Raw genomic sequence first — 15,032 nt, 5'->3', positions numbered from 1 at the left:
GTGTCTCCACCGTTTTATTTTATATTGGAGTACAACCATTTTTCTTTTTTACCGTTAAGGATGAAACACTTGTTTCTTTTAAAACACCATCTTTAAATGTTTTTCTACCTCCTAACTAAACCCTCGGACTTAAGACGCGATCTTTGGAGTTGTTGATGCCCTGCTCAGGGTTAAACAACAATGTCTTTACATTACCTTCATTAATAAATTGTCAAACTAACCTCTTGGTTTTGTTTTTTTTTGGAGCAAAAGTCAGATCCTCTCTCATTTCAACAGGTCCTCTTGTTGGTGAATACACAGCAATCTTCTAGGGGTATTAGGATTTCCCGGAGCAGACATTGTAACAGATAGTTGCAGAGTTTCTTCTGTGTTTTAACTACAACGTCTTAACCATTATTTTAACACTGAGACACACGACTCCCTTTAATTCGTTAACAAACACATTTGTAAGAATTCTGGTCAGCAAAACCCCCAAAAGAACACCTGTGTCTCTCTCTCACACACCCACCCCCGCACACCCACATGGTCACCAGAGGTCATAAATGTACTGCTGGGACATGGGATGTCAAAGCATAGACAAAAGCTTATGTATTTAGCGATAGTTCTGTGTAAGTATCCTCGTTGGCGAACCATTTTCTGAAATGTTGTTTATAGTTTAAACAAAATGCACGATTCTTTTAAAACACCGTCTTTAAAAAAGGTTTTTTCACCCTTAAAATAACCTGGTTAGAAGGTAGGATATGTAATACATATTTTCATTTTCTTCAGACATATTGTCACTTCAGTCTCCACAACGAATAACACCGATGGTTTTGACCTTTCTTTCAGTAAAAGAGAACGACATCATACAGCCTTGAAGGACTGTAGAAATGTTTTACACATCACAATGTTTTTCTCAACAACGTAGCCAATAAATAGTTCAATTATTTCACAAACCTCAGTCTGTTCAATTCTTGACAGAAGGATTACACATAGATCATACACATAGGGAGCTACACATGCATAACATGTCCACAATTCTAATACATCTACCACATTCAGTCACCAGGTCTAGTATTTTCTGATAGATTAGTTACACAAACTGATAATTACCACAGAAGTAATTTCAGAAACAAAGATTCACTTAAACCACAAATGTACACATTGGTAGGGATCGTAAAACCCTGAAACACATGACTCATCCCTTAATTCATTAACATAAACACACTGTAAGCATTCTGGTCAGCAAACCCCCAGGAAACACTCGACTCTCTCTCTCTCTCTCTCTAACACACCCACACACACGCACGCACACCCACACACCCACATACACACACACTTCAGACACTGTCACCAGAGCTCATAAATGTGAAATTTACACTATCTATAGAACTGTCACCCCAGAAAAAACACATGTGTAGGACAGTGTGTATAGGCCTACAAGACATCGCCCGAAAAATGTGTCTTCTAGTTTAAACAAAACTCTCAATTCTTTTAAGCAACACTTTAAATATTTTACATCCTAAAGGGTTAGGTTTAGAAGGCATGTAATACGTGCGTTTCTTATAAAACACCGTCTTTAAAAACGTTTACCTCCTAAAGGGACCTATTTAGAAGGTAGGTAAAAACTTTTTTTTTTTTTACATTTCTTCGGGTATATCAATGTTTTAGAGTATTTATTTCAGTAAATTTTTATTCAAACTCATGCTAATTTCTCAAAAGTGCAATCAATAAAGTTTCATTTATTTCACAAGCTTACACTCTGCTCATTTATGTTCACATTCAACCATCATGTATTTTCTAACAGCGGAGCGAAACAAAACAAACCCCACAATCTAAATTTAATGTGGGGTTGCAAGATAAAAATTCTAATTTATTGAATTAATTAAATATTTAAAGTCGTACACATTATTTTGATGAGTTGTGTTGACATAATAATGTTGATAATTACATCAACTTAATATTGTGTGTAATTTCTGCATTAATTGATTTAAAACAAAATTTACGTTGTAGTACATTTACATTTATTCATTTAACAGAGTGTTAGAGGACCTGTAGACTGAACAAATACTAAGGACATTACAATGTGAGTATCATTTCACTTACAATTAAATTCTACTAAAGCAATGAATTTGGGGCATGTTCTCAATTGTGATATGACCAATAGTGGACTTGTGTATAGGCTACACCTGCTAATACATTTGATGGACTATTTTGCACTACTACACGTAGCTAATGCTAGTCATATTTAGCAGTAGTAGACACAGAGTGTTTCTTTTTTGTCTATATTGTTCATTTCATTCAGTGCTTTAACGTCTATAAATCCTGCAGAGATGTTACGTATGAGATTTGTAATGTAAATCACACTGGATTTTACTTACTATTGTTATACAACTTAAAGGCAGTCATTTTTCCTGGTTTAAAAGACTGCATTCTACTGCAGACAATCTAAATGGAGAAACGTAATTTTAAAAATGATTGTCAACTTAACAACTTGTGTTCATAATTATGGTAATTTAGTACACAACACTTAAATTCCTTTTAAATAATGTGAAAATAAAGTGTGTTTGTGTGTGTCATATTTTTGTTTGGATGTGTGTGTGTAATACACATGGCCATACCATGTATGGTAACATTTGTGTCTGGAATGTATGGGAAACCGATTTAACATAACTATATATTTTTTATGATCTACCTCAGAGTGTTAGAAAGAACATGTGTGCAACGTGTGTCTGTGTTTATCCGTAACGGATGGGAACCTACATGGCCATTCCATGTATAGTAACATTTGTGTCAGGAATGGATGGGAACCCGATTTAACATAACTAGTAACGTTTGTGTCAGGAATGTATGTGATCCCGATTTGACATAACTATAAATATATTTTATGACCTACCACAGAGTGTTAGAAAGAACATGTGTGCAACGTGTGTGGGTGGAATACATATGGCCGTACCAGGTATGGTAACGTTTGTGTCAGGAATGTATGTGATCCAGATTTAACATAACTATATATATTTTTATGACCTACCTCAGAGTGTTTCATATTCTATGTGAAAAGAAAGAACATGTGTGCAACGTGTGTGGGTGTCTGGAATACATATGGCCATACCATGTATGGTAACATTTGTGTCAGGAATGTACGTGATCCCGATTTAACATAACTATAAATATATTTTATGATCATGACCTTTGACCTAGATATAGAGAGTAAGAATATGTATCTTTTTGACCTTTGACCTATACCTGTCAAAAATAAGGTTACATTATATACAAACTATTTCTCTCTTATAACTATTGAATTAATTTATTTTTGTTGCATGAATATATAGCCATAGGTTACATACCTGTTAGGTTAAACATATTTTAATGTATGTTTAATGTTACAAATACACTAAATAAATCTAAATACTTAGCCATTAAATTATATCCCTTCATATATACAGTATCTCACAAAAGTGAGTATACCCCTCACATTTTTGTAAATATTTGATGATATCTTTTCATGTGACAACAATGAAGAAATGACACTTTGCTACAAAGTAAAGTAGTGAGTGTACAGTGCTGGCTCAAATGTAGCCTATTACCCAAAAACACTTAAAATTCAACATAGAAGCAAATACTCACATCTACCTCTGAACCCAGTTGGAGATAGAAAAAAAGACACCAGCCGTGAGTGAGAAGAAGCAAGGGTCCAGATTTATTGGTTCCGTTCCACCACACGAGATCCACACCGATGAGAATTCTCAGAAGTGATCTGACACCCGGAGCTCAAGCTCCAGTATTTATACTGTATTTACACAGTAGATAACCAATATATTTCAGAAAGACTATGATATCAATACCAATAGGGTTAAAAAAGAGCTCATCTACATTGCCATTATGTTTTGAAAAAGGACTTTCCAGTTTACCATTAGGTTCAAAATGGAGAGACAAAACAATTTAGAGAGACCTTGGTCTCACTTTTACCTCGCGGGGGGGCAGCTTGACTCAGCTACCCTTATAAATGGCTCCTCATGGTTTTCTCTTAAAATTAAGGCCTTCCTTGCGAGACAAGAATCTTCACCGTCTGAATTATGAGTAAGTTACATTTTTCTGTATTTCTAGTTTATAATTTATTTTCATATTTGCTCTATATCTCTATTTTATATATAGTTATACTGCTTGCAAAATCGTTTACTGTACTTCCTACTTCATAATATCATTATATTACCCTTCTACTATCCTACATATCCTACTACTCTTTATTTTTATAAAGAGTATATATTTTATTATTATAAGATATTACCCTTATAATATCTTAATACTCCTTTTTATTATTCTTATAAAGTTATAATATTATGTGTGTGTGTGAGAGAGAGAGACAGAGAGAGTGTGTGTTATGTCTACATGCCCGCCCGTACGAGAGTGTGTGTGTGTGTGTGTGTGTGTGTGTGTGTTAGCACTCCTCAGCTCTTATACTTCTTTTTGACTTTTTGACTAATAAACCATAGTGTATTACTCTTAAAAGATCTTTAAAATGTGAATCCAATTCGTCAATATCCGCCTAATACCGCTTCTGTGTGTCTAGGTGCTCGTCGTCATTTCTTCTTCTCCCCTTTACTGGATCTGGATCTGGACACTCACTATCAGCTTGCGCAACTCACTGCTGATATCATGGTGCTACTTAACTTTCTTCGCAGCACCCCCTCTGGAAATGGAAATGCGGGGTCCCCCCCGATACAGAATCTACCCCGTGAACGTGTGTACTGACGCCTCTACACAGCCAGAACCCCTCTCCAGCTTTCAGTCTGAGGAAGATGTCACCTTCTCTGATCTGGGCTCTGACCATTCTTCCCTCTTCTCACCTGTCAGTCCGCCCCACTCTCAGTGGTCTTCTCACTTCACCTTTGCTGACTGTCCCATGTCCCCAGGACGCACCCCATTTTCTTCCCCCTACCGCTCTCCTCAAGATTACGCACCCACCAGTCCTGTGAATTATCAATAAAATTACATATTACTCATACTAGGTCTCCCTCATGTTTATTTCATGTCATTTTTATCCACAACATTAGCTTGTGTAACAGTGTAAATTTGCTGTCCCCTCAAAATAACTCAACACACAGCCATTAATGTCTAAACCGCTGGCAACAAAAGTGAGTACACCCCTAAGTGAAAATGTCCAAATTGGGCCCAAAGTGTCAATATTTTGTGTGGCCACCATTATTTTCCAGCACTGCCTTAACCCTCTTGGGCATGGAGTTCACCAGAGCTTCACAGGTTGCCACTGGAGTCCTCTTCCACTCCTCCATGAAGACATCACGGAGCTGGTGGATGTTAGAGACCTTGTGCTCCTCCACCTTCCATTTGAGGATGCCCCATAGATGCTCAATAGGGTTTAGGTCTGGAGACATGCTTGGCCAGTCCATCACCTTCACCCTCAGCTTCTTTAGCAAGGGAGTGGTCGTCTTGGAGGTGTGTTTGAGGTCGTTATCATGCTGGAATACTGCCCTGGGTCCCAGTCTCCGAAGGGAGGGGATCATGCTCTGCTTCAGTATGTCACAGTACATGTTGGCATTCATGGTTCCCTCAATGAACTGTAGCTCCCCAGTGCTGGCAGCACTCATGAAGCCCCAGACCATGAGTCCCACCACCATGCTTGACTGTAGGCAAGACACACTTGTCTTTGTACTCCTCACCTGGTTGCCGCCACACACGCTTGACACCATCTGAACCAAATAAGTTTATCTTGGTCTCATCAGACCACAGGACATGGTTCCAGTAATCCATGTCCTTAGTCTGCTTGTCTTCAGCAAACTGTTTGCGGGCTTTCTTGTGCATCATCTTTAGAAGAGGCTTCCTTCTGGGACGACAGCCATGCAGACCAATTTGATGCAGTGTGTGGCGTATGGTCTGAGCACTGACAGGCTGACCCCCCACCCCTTCAACCTCTGGAGCAATGCTGGCAGCACTCATACGTCTATTTCCCAAAGACAACCTCTGGATATGAAGCTGAGCATATGCACTCAACTTCTTTGGTCGACCATGGCGAGGCCTGTTCTGAGTGGAACCTGTCCTGTTAAATGTATGGTCTTGGCCACCGTGCTGCAGCTCAGTGTCAGGGTCTTGGCGATCTTCTTATAGCCTAGGCCATCTTTATGTAGAGCAACAATTCTTTTTTCAGATCCTCAGAGAGTTCTTTGCCATGAGGTGCCATGTTGAACTTCCAGTGACCAGTATGAGGGAGTGTGAGAGTGATGACATCAAATTTAACACACCTGCTCCCCATTCACACCTGAGACCTTGTAACACTAACAAGTCACATGACACCGCTGAGGGAAAATGGCTAATTGGGCCCAATTTGGACATTTTCACTTCGGGGTGTACTCACTTTTGTTGCCAGCAGTTTAGACATTAATGGCTGTGTGTTGAGTTATTTTGACGGGACAGCAAATTTACACTGTTACACAAGCTGTACACTCACTACTTTACATTGTAGCAAAGTGTCATTTCTTCAGTGTTGTCACATGAAAAGATATAATCAAATATTATTATGTTAATTTTGTCTGTTGCTTGCTTTAAAGTATATATTAAATGGTCTCAAAGATTTGCTAATATGTGTAACATTTTTGACATTTTAGAGTACAGGTACGTTTAATGAAATCACTGAGAGCACACAGTTTAGAAGTCTAGAACCTTCTTTACTGACAAAATAGCAATGTGAGATATTTGGTTTCTTACTATCAAAGCACAGGGAGGGAAATGTAAGGGTACATGCTGCATCCAGCCAACCCTTAGAAGATATTGTAACACACTCTTCATGTCTGTGCCAGTTGTTAGGTTCTAGTGGCAATTTCCAATTTGACATATTTCCTAGTGGCACATTTCCAAAGGACCAGCACCAGCTGTTGATGTCATTGTACAGTCCAATCCAAGCACTGGAATTGAACTGTTGTATCTTTGCTTCATCTGAAGTTGGAGCATGTCGTCATTGCTTTTAATGATTGCCAGGTCAGTGTATGTGGTCCAACAGTAAACCTGAGCATCACTCCATGTTTTCCCCTGCTGGATCAGACAGTACTCACGAGAGACTGAGAGGACGATGGGGACGACTCCTGTGGAGAACAGTTTAAAAGGTTTCATGTAATGTTTTCAACATGAATGATCTTTTTATTTTGTTTATTTATTTTTTATTAACATTTTAAATCTACACTCCAAAAATAAGTGAAAAAAACACTAAAAGGTAACATTTTATAATTTATTTCTTGCAGTAGCCACATAACAGAATAAAAAAAAAGTAAACATTGACGGCCCTCTCTAAAATTAGTTGAACACAGTATACTATGATCTATCAGCCTTAAATTTGACTAATTATAAAATAAAGACCCCTAAATGACTTAGTCATTTAGGGGTCATTTAGATAATCATATCATTTGCACAATTTGCTTGAGAGATAAAGCAGGATTTTGTGTGTTTATTAAACAGTGTACATTTGACTAAATATTTAAAGGTGCAGTAGGTGATGTTGTATTCTTACTAATCATATAGATATGCTGAAAAAATATGGAGAATGTGATAAAAGAAAAACAACAATGGTTTAAACCTTGTGTATCAATTTAAAAAGTTACTCAGGTCCATAGAGGACAAAAATGCCCATGTCCAAAAATTTAATATTATGTATTAATATTTTTTCCCACTTTCACTGACGTCAATTTTTTTTTTACCAGCATCAGTTCTAATCATAATTACCAAACATTCATTCATTTTCAGTATTATAACCCTTTAAATGCTGGTTTGTTTACATAGTGCCACAGATGTTTTTTTTTTTATGAAAAAAAGAAAAATAGTAATTATTTTCATATACTAAATGCTAAGCAGAATTTTTTTGACTATTTTTTTTTTATCATTAATTTTAATGCATTCATATTTTTTATGGAGTGTCAGATTTGAAAAACAAACAACAAACAAACAAACAAACAAAAAACCTACCACTCAGTCCATAAAGGACAAAATGTCCATGTCAAAAAAACTGTCATATATTTCTATATTATAAATTATTTATTCTAATATTTTGAGATACTGGATTTTTGATTTCCATGAGCTGTAAAACAAAAAAAGGCTTGAAATAGTTCACTTTGCACCTGTCTTTTCCACTTGAGAAAATACTAAACATTTCAGATTTTTTTTTTTAAAAAATCAATGTTTTGAAACCTTGTCAACAAATTAAAAGCCTATTAACACAGAACACATGATTTTATACTTAAACGTCATGGGGATTAAATATTGCAGTTTGAACAGGTTTCAATGGGGACATTTTTGCCTTAAGGTCCTGAGTGGAACTATCTTGTGTATCCAGTGTAAAATAGATTTATGAACGCAAATGAGGGTGAAATATTAATTCCAATAAAAATACACACCTTTTGCAATTTTTATGCTGTTTGCATTAACACAGACAAAATAATAATAATAAAAAAAAAATGTCCATCAAGGACGCACAAGGGTTAAGCTGTGACCTCAGGAGGAAAGTATTACATGTCTGAGAAAACCCCTTTAGAAAACTGTTAATGGTCCAGAATGCATGTTTGTGTTTACATGGCCATCCTGTCAGTCCTTTTATAGACATTCCCTCACACTCCTTCACGCTGCTAACATGCTAATACCATTTATTACACTTGCATGTTTATAGTGTTATGTAGTGTGCTTAAAAGTGATGTCATGAAAATCCTTGCTAATGCTAACTCTAGTTGAAGCACTTTGTGTTCATAGGTAGGAAAAGAGGAGCGAGCTCAGAGAGTAAAATAATCATTCAAATCTTATTCAGCTCCACCTATTTAAACCGACAGAGCCCTAATCTATATAAATTTTGAGAAATCTTACCTAAGGCACCTTTAAACAATCACTAAAACATTATTAAGGAACATGTATTACATGTTAAATTATGACTTTTTTGTTGTTGCTCAATAAAACTCAAATTAGACTCTTGTATTGGTCCATAAATGGGGATTGGAAAATGACTAATAAATACATTATTATTTGTGATGTACAATTAAGGATTTATTAATACCTAGATATGCAGATTATTATGCAATAATTACTCATCTAAAAATTCACATCTTATTAGTGTATAACTGTCCAAATGTTATATCTGTAATTTGTAGCTGACCTGCATTTCATCACTTTAAAAACTTATAAAAGTTGATTGTCACTAAAACTACAAGATGTATTCTATATTGTTCTATATAGTGCAGAGAGAAGGACAACAATCAAGGACTCTAGTCAGCCAAACCATGGCCTGTTCTCACCACTACACTCAGGCAAAGGCTACCGCGGCATGAGGACCAACTCTGAGACCTTCAGGCTCAGCTACACTCCACAAGTGACTATAGCTCTGAAAGGGACCTCATTCAGGCATAATGTCTTAAACTTAAACTCTACATCACACACACACTGATTAGGACATCCATATCACATTGACATTCATATACACAATGTGTATCATTTTTGCACGTATCAGATTCACATTCAATCTGTATTAGAATATTTATTGTTTATTATTTATTGCACTGTATTTTCCTGCACAGTTGTGCACTTTATGTCTTATATCCTACGTGTAGCATTTGCATAGTTCAGGAACTTGCGATTCAGTGTTTGACTACAATACACTGTATAACTCTCTGTATGTGACAAATAGAAAACTTCAACTTGAATAGGCCTCCAATTTAGTAGATCTTTAGGAGAACGATACACCTCAACAATTGGATGTTAATGTTACGCGATCTGTAATTAACAAGTAGTCATTATAAAAGGGATAGGGTTAGTTCGTAGCTCTATAGGAGAAACGCAGATCATACTTACTGAGTAATTAACCATTATTCTTTGGTTCTTAATAATAGTAACTTAAGTGTTAATGAGGTCCTGTTCTGTTCATTTCCTCCTGCATTATGACCTCTGAGGGCTTTGGAACAGTATTGTGAAGTGTTACTAGAATCTAACCAAACAACTTCATACCTATACATTTCTCTAGAGACATTACATATTTTTACATTTTTCCTCTCATGTTTCTATTTCCATTGATTCTTCATCACTGATGTTCTGCTGAGGAACTCCGAATCTGTGTTATGAAGGAGACAGTAAAGAATCCTCTGTATCCTCGGAGCCTCTTCTAATGTTTATCTATCTGTTTTTAAAAGGAGTCTCATGCAAAACAGTGGACATTCTTAACAATACGGCAATCGAGTGTTTTCAGAAGATTTCATTCTGATTGGCCAACACTGATTTCCATGTCAAATAGACAAGGAGTCTCTGTTCAAACCAATTCAAGTAGTTAATCTTACTGGAACATTTATTAATGATTGTTAAGTACTCTGTACAGAGTGGCTGTGGTCTAAAATTATTTGTCCATAACTTTAAAAAGATGTGTTGTATAAAAATATTTCTACCGTATCAATTTAGAGTGTCTCCTCTTAGGTAAACTCTCTTTCTTTCTCACCTTTTCAGTAGAACCTGATAGCATTGTGCACAAAAGGATGAACGGGTTCCTGTTAGCAGAGGTCACTACATTACTGGCTCAAGGCCACAGGACTCGATAATGAATTGAAGGGAGTTTAAATATTTTATCTCTAATTCATTTTGATTAATTTGAAATCCATATGGATAATAAAATGATTGAAAGGAGCATTTGTTAATATTTTTCCATGAATGTTATTCAACATGCCATAAAACTTATCAATCGCCATAGTCATAGTTAGCTTTCGATTAAACTCTTTTTAATTCGATTTGATCTGCATTTAGCTATAGATATTGTCACAAAACAGCTTTGTCAGAAATCCAGGTCTGGATCTACATCCATAATATGCAATGTTGGAAGTAAACGTTTACTGTCACAAATTGAATACAGCAATACAATGCTATATGACAATCTAATTACAGTAGAGCACAGTGCAAAAATGCAGTGAAGAGTGTACCATATAAATACTGGCCAGGAACTGTGACCTTACTAGTTATCATTTCACTCCTCTTTTTATTTTCAAATAATTTTTGAAGCATATAAACACTGTACAGGTAAAGTACTCACCTTAGACAACAAGGCATCAGACTTGTACACTATACTCAACCCACAATATAAAACATTTTATTGATAAACTCAAAAATAAAGCAGTTGTGCATGGATGAACGGGTTCCAGTCAGGTCAATCCTACTTTAGCGTACTCATTACAAAAGCAACCAAAACTGAATTATTTCATTCATTATTTAAAATTGTGTATTTTACAAATGATAAAAATAAAAACTTGTCTTTCACATGTTCTTTACAATTTGAAACTATTCCCTTATATTAGGCTTTGTCTAAGAGATGCTGAGATGTGCAGTGAGGCATCCATGCAAAACATGTAAACAAATTACCAAAGCAAAGTGCTCGCAAAGTGCTTCTCTGGATCCGAAAAAGGACTTTTCAGTAGCAATTTGCATTTCATTTTTTGTTTGGGAAATGAGGAAACTTGCACCTATGTGAACTCTACAAACCCTCCTGCATGTGCATTAGTCAAGCTCTTACTTTACCATAATAACTTTTTTTATGTTTTATAATTTTAAGTTATAAATCTTATTTATTTAATGGTTGTAAATTGCAAATGAGATATATATATATATATATAGGCAGCTGTGGTTCAGGTGGTAGAGCGGGTTGTCCTTTAATCGTAGGGTTGGCGGTTTGATTCCCGGCCCACATGACTCCACATGACTCCACATGCTGAAGTGTCCTTGGGCAAGACACTGAACCCCAAGTTTCTCCCGATGGCAAATTAGTGCCTTGCATGGCAGCTCTGCTACCATTGGTGTGTGTGTCTGTGTGTGTGTGTGTGTCTGTGTGTGTGTGTGTGAATGGGTGAATGAGAACCAGTGTAAAGCGCTTTGGATAAAAGCGCTATATAAGTGCAGACATATTTAATAATAATCTATTTCAATTCAATAAATCTTAAATCAACAGCAACCTGATTACAAATACTGGTAACATCACTGATCAACATGATTATCCTATTAAAATGCTACAGATATGGAATCTGCCCAATAAAAGGTCATAAAACTATCAAACAAAAAACCAAAACGAACTTATGTGCTGGGTCGGATTATCCAATGCAAATTATGGGCACGGGCCCAGGGGCTCATGCACACTTGGGGTCCAAGCGAGGGGAAGAAAAAAATCATTTTTTTTCTTTTCTTTTCTTTTTTTTACGTTGCTGAAAACGGAAGGGGTGTCTAGTTGGGCCACACAAGATTAAAAAAGATGCACACCACTTAATGTCTACAGCAGCGTAGGCCATAGGGAGTGGAGAAGATGTAAGTCTTTATGTATTTCGTGTAGGAGCACTGAATTTTAACCTCAGAGTATGCTTGAACATGATATTACTCAATAATACGCCAAAGAGCAGTCTTCTCATTTCATAATTAAAATGTCAGATGAGCGTCTACATACGAGTCTGGAATGAATGACAGTCCCGCCCACTTCCCCTAATATCGCTTAAATAATCTTTTGGATGTCTCCACTGATTTCTCTGCTTAAAAATATGCACTGATGTTAGATAGATGGATGGATGGATGGATGGATGGATAGATAGATAGATATGTAATAGGCCTATACAATGAAGTGTAATGTTTTTTCATATGTATATTCAGCAGTAGTTTATGTATTGACAATGTTTTGTTTGTTTATTTATATGTTTGTGGGTTCACTGGAAAGTGATCCTCATGGGGACACGTTTGGGGACTCCTGGATTTCTGGACACTTCCCCGCCTCACCAACAGTAGGCATGATCAACTGAATTTTAGCATGACCACTGAGAGACAATTCCCAGTGACTTCCTGTTTGTTTGTTTGTTTGTTTTTGTTTTTTGTTTTACTATATAAGCACATGGTGTATTGAATTTTTCTCTGGATTTCATCTTTGGCTATATTTAAAGTACCAGTTGTGTTTTTGACCAATGCCTGCCTTATTATTTTGAATTCTGCTCCACTGTCCAGTTTCAGCACAGAGGAACAATGACAGTATTTAGCCATGCTGCCTGCGGTGAGAAAGCTGTGCTGGAGGAGCAGCAAAGGGCTCAGAGAAATAGAAAGTAGTGATTAGGGAAACTGCTAGAGGTCAGCAGAGCACATGGAACAAAAAGTAAAGGCGATTGAGGCAGTAGAAGTCATTACTCCCTGGCATCCCAACAGTAGCTGTTAATAATAAAGATGGCAGCTGGTGGTTCACGTTTCAAGTCTTAGTTACATACAGAGAGTTATATAATGTATAATTCTTGCAGTGAAATTTTTAATTGCAAGTTCCTGAACTGTGCACATGAGACACATATGTACTGCCCTGTGGGTCTGCTTACCTCAGCATGGGACTGAATTATGACAGTTGACTTGGAAAAGCAGCTGAAGTCGAGATGCATGCCTATTGAGGTGGGCTGTAAGGTTTTTGCAGGCCAGGCTGCACTGAGATTACTGAGGATGGTACCACTTAAAAACCTTTGGCTTTGGACCTCAGTTCATATGAACAGTTATGAACAGTTATGCTTTAGCACTACAATTACCACAAAGAGTTTTACATTTTTACACCAGTTTAGTGTGGAAAGTGTGTGTGTGGTTTTATCGGTTCTACTAAACAATCTACAAATTTTCTGACCGACAGGAGGAACTGTTTGTTCTAATACACATTATCTGATAGGAAGCCATCATGATGGGTTTAAAGCAAAGCGCAAGATTGTGAGAATGATGGACATATACACAATGAGAGAGAGAGGTAGAGAGAGAGAGGTAGAGAGAGAGCGAGAGAGAGAGAGAAGTAGAGAGAGAGTGAGAGTGAGAGGTAGAGAGAGAGTGAGAGAGAGAGAGCGAGAGAGAGGCACAGAGTGAGTGAGAGCAAGAGAGAGAAGCACAGAGAGTGGGAGGGAGAGTGAGAGTGAGAGAGAGGCACAGAGAAAGAGAGAGAGAGGTAGAGAGAGAGTGAAAGAGAGAGAGAGGCACAAAGAAAGAGAGCGAGAGAGTGAGAGAAAGAAGCACTGAGAGAGGGAGAGAGAGGGCGAGACAGAGAGAGAGGTAGAGAGAGGGAGAGAGAGAGTGAGAGAGCGAGAGAGAGGCACAGAGAGAGTGAGAGCAAGAGAGAGAAGCACAGAGAGAGAGAGGTAGAGAGAGAGTGAGACAGAGAGAGAGGCACAGAGAGGTAGAGAGAGAGTGAGAGAGAGAGAGGCACAGAGAGAGAGAGAGCGAGAGAGAGAAAGAAGCACAGGGAGGTAGAGAGAGAGAGGTAGAGAGAGAGCGAGAGAGAGAGAGAAGTAGAGAGAGAGTGAGAGTGAGAGGTAGAGAGAGAGTGAGAGAGAGAGAGCGAGAGAGAGGCACAGAGTGAGTGAGAGCAAGAGAGAGAAGCACAGAGAGTGGGAGGGAGAGTGAGAGTGAGAGAGAGGCACAGAGAAAGAGAGAGAGGTAGAGAGAGAGTGAAAGAGAGAGAGAGGCACAAAGAAAGAGAGCGAGAGAGTGAGAGAAAGAAGCACTGAGAGAGGGAGAGAGAGGGCGAGACAGAGAGAGAGGTAGAGAGAGGGAGAGAGAGAGTGAGAGAGCGAGAGAGAGGCACAGAGAGAGTGAGAGCAAGAGAGAGAAGCACAGAGAGAGAGAGGTAGAGAGAGAGTGAGACAGAGAGAGGCACAGAGAGGTAGAGAGAGAGTGAGAGAGAGAGAGGCACAGAGAGAGAGAGAGCGAGAGAGAGAAAGAAGCACAGGGAGAGAGGGGGAGAGAGAGAGTGAGAGAGAGGGATTCTACATTTTCACATCGCAGACTCTTAAAGTCAATCTGCTTCAATTTCCTGCTGCTGTCTGCAAATAAACCCTCATCTTGAAGGCCTCCTGGTGTGAGCTGTGAATTCTGGGTAATGGAACCAGGTGCAGTACGAGGGGGTCAGGACTCTTCAGTCTGATTTGACGGCTCCATCAGGAAGAAGCTGCAGGAATTCTGTTTTCCTGACACAGGAATGGAGTTGAGACGGAAACGAGGGTCATGACCTCAATTTCCTTGTGGTGATACAAAGATAGAGTGGGAGAGAG

The sequence above is a fragment of the Ictalurus furcatus genome, chromosome 13 (genome assembly GCF_023375685.1).
Source record: "Ictalurus furcatus strain D&B chromosome 13, Billie_1.0, whole genome shotgun sequence".
Classification (NCBI taxonomy): domain Eukaryota; kingdom Metazoa; phylum Chordata; class Actinopteri; order Siluriformes; family Ictaluridae; genus Ictalurus; species Ictalurus furcatus.
This window is presented reverse-complemented; position numbering follows the sequence as displayed.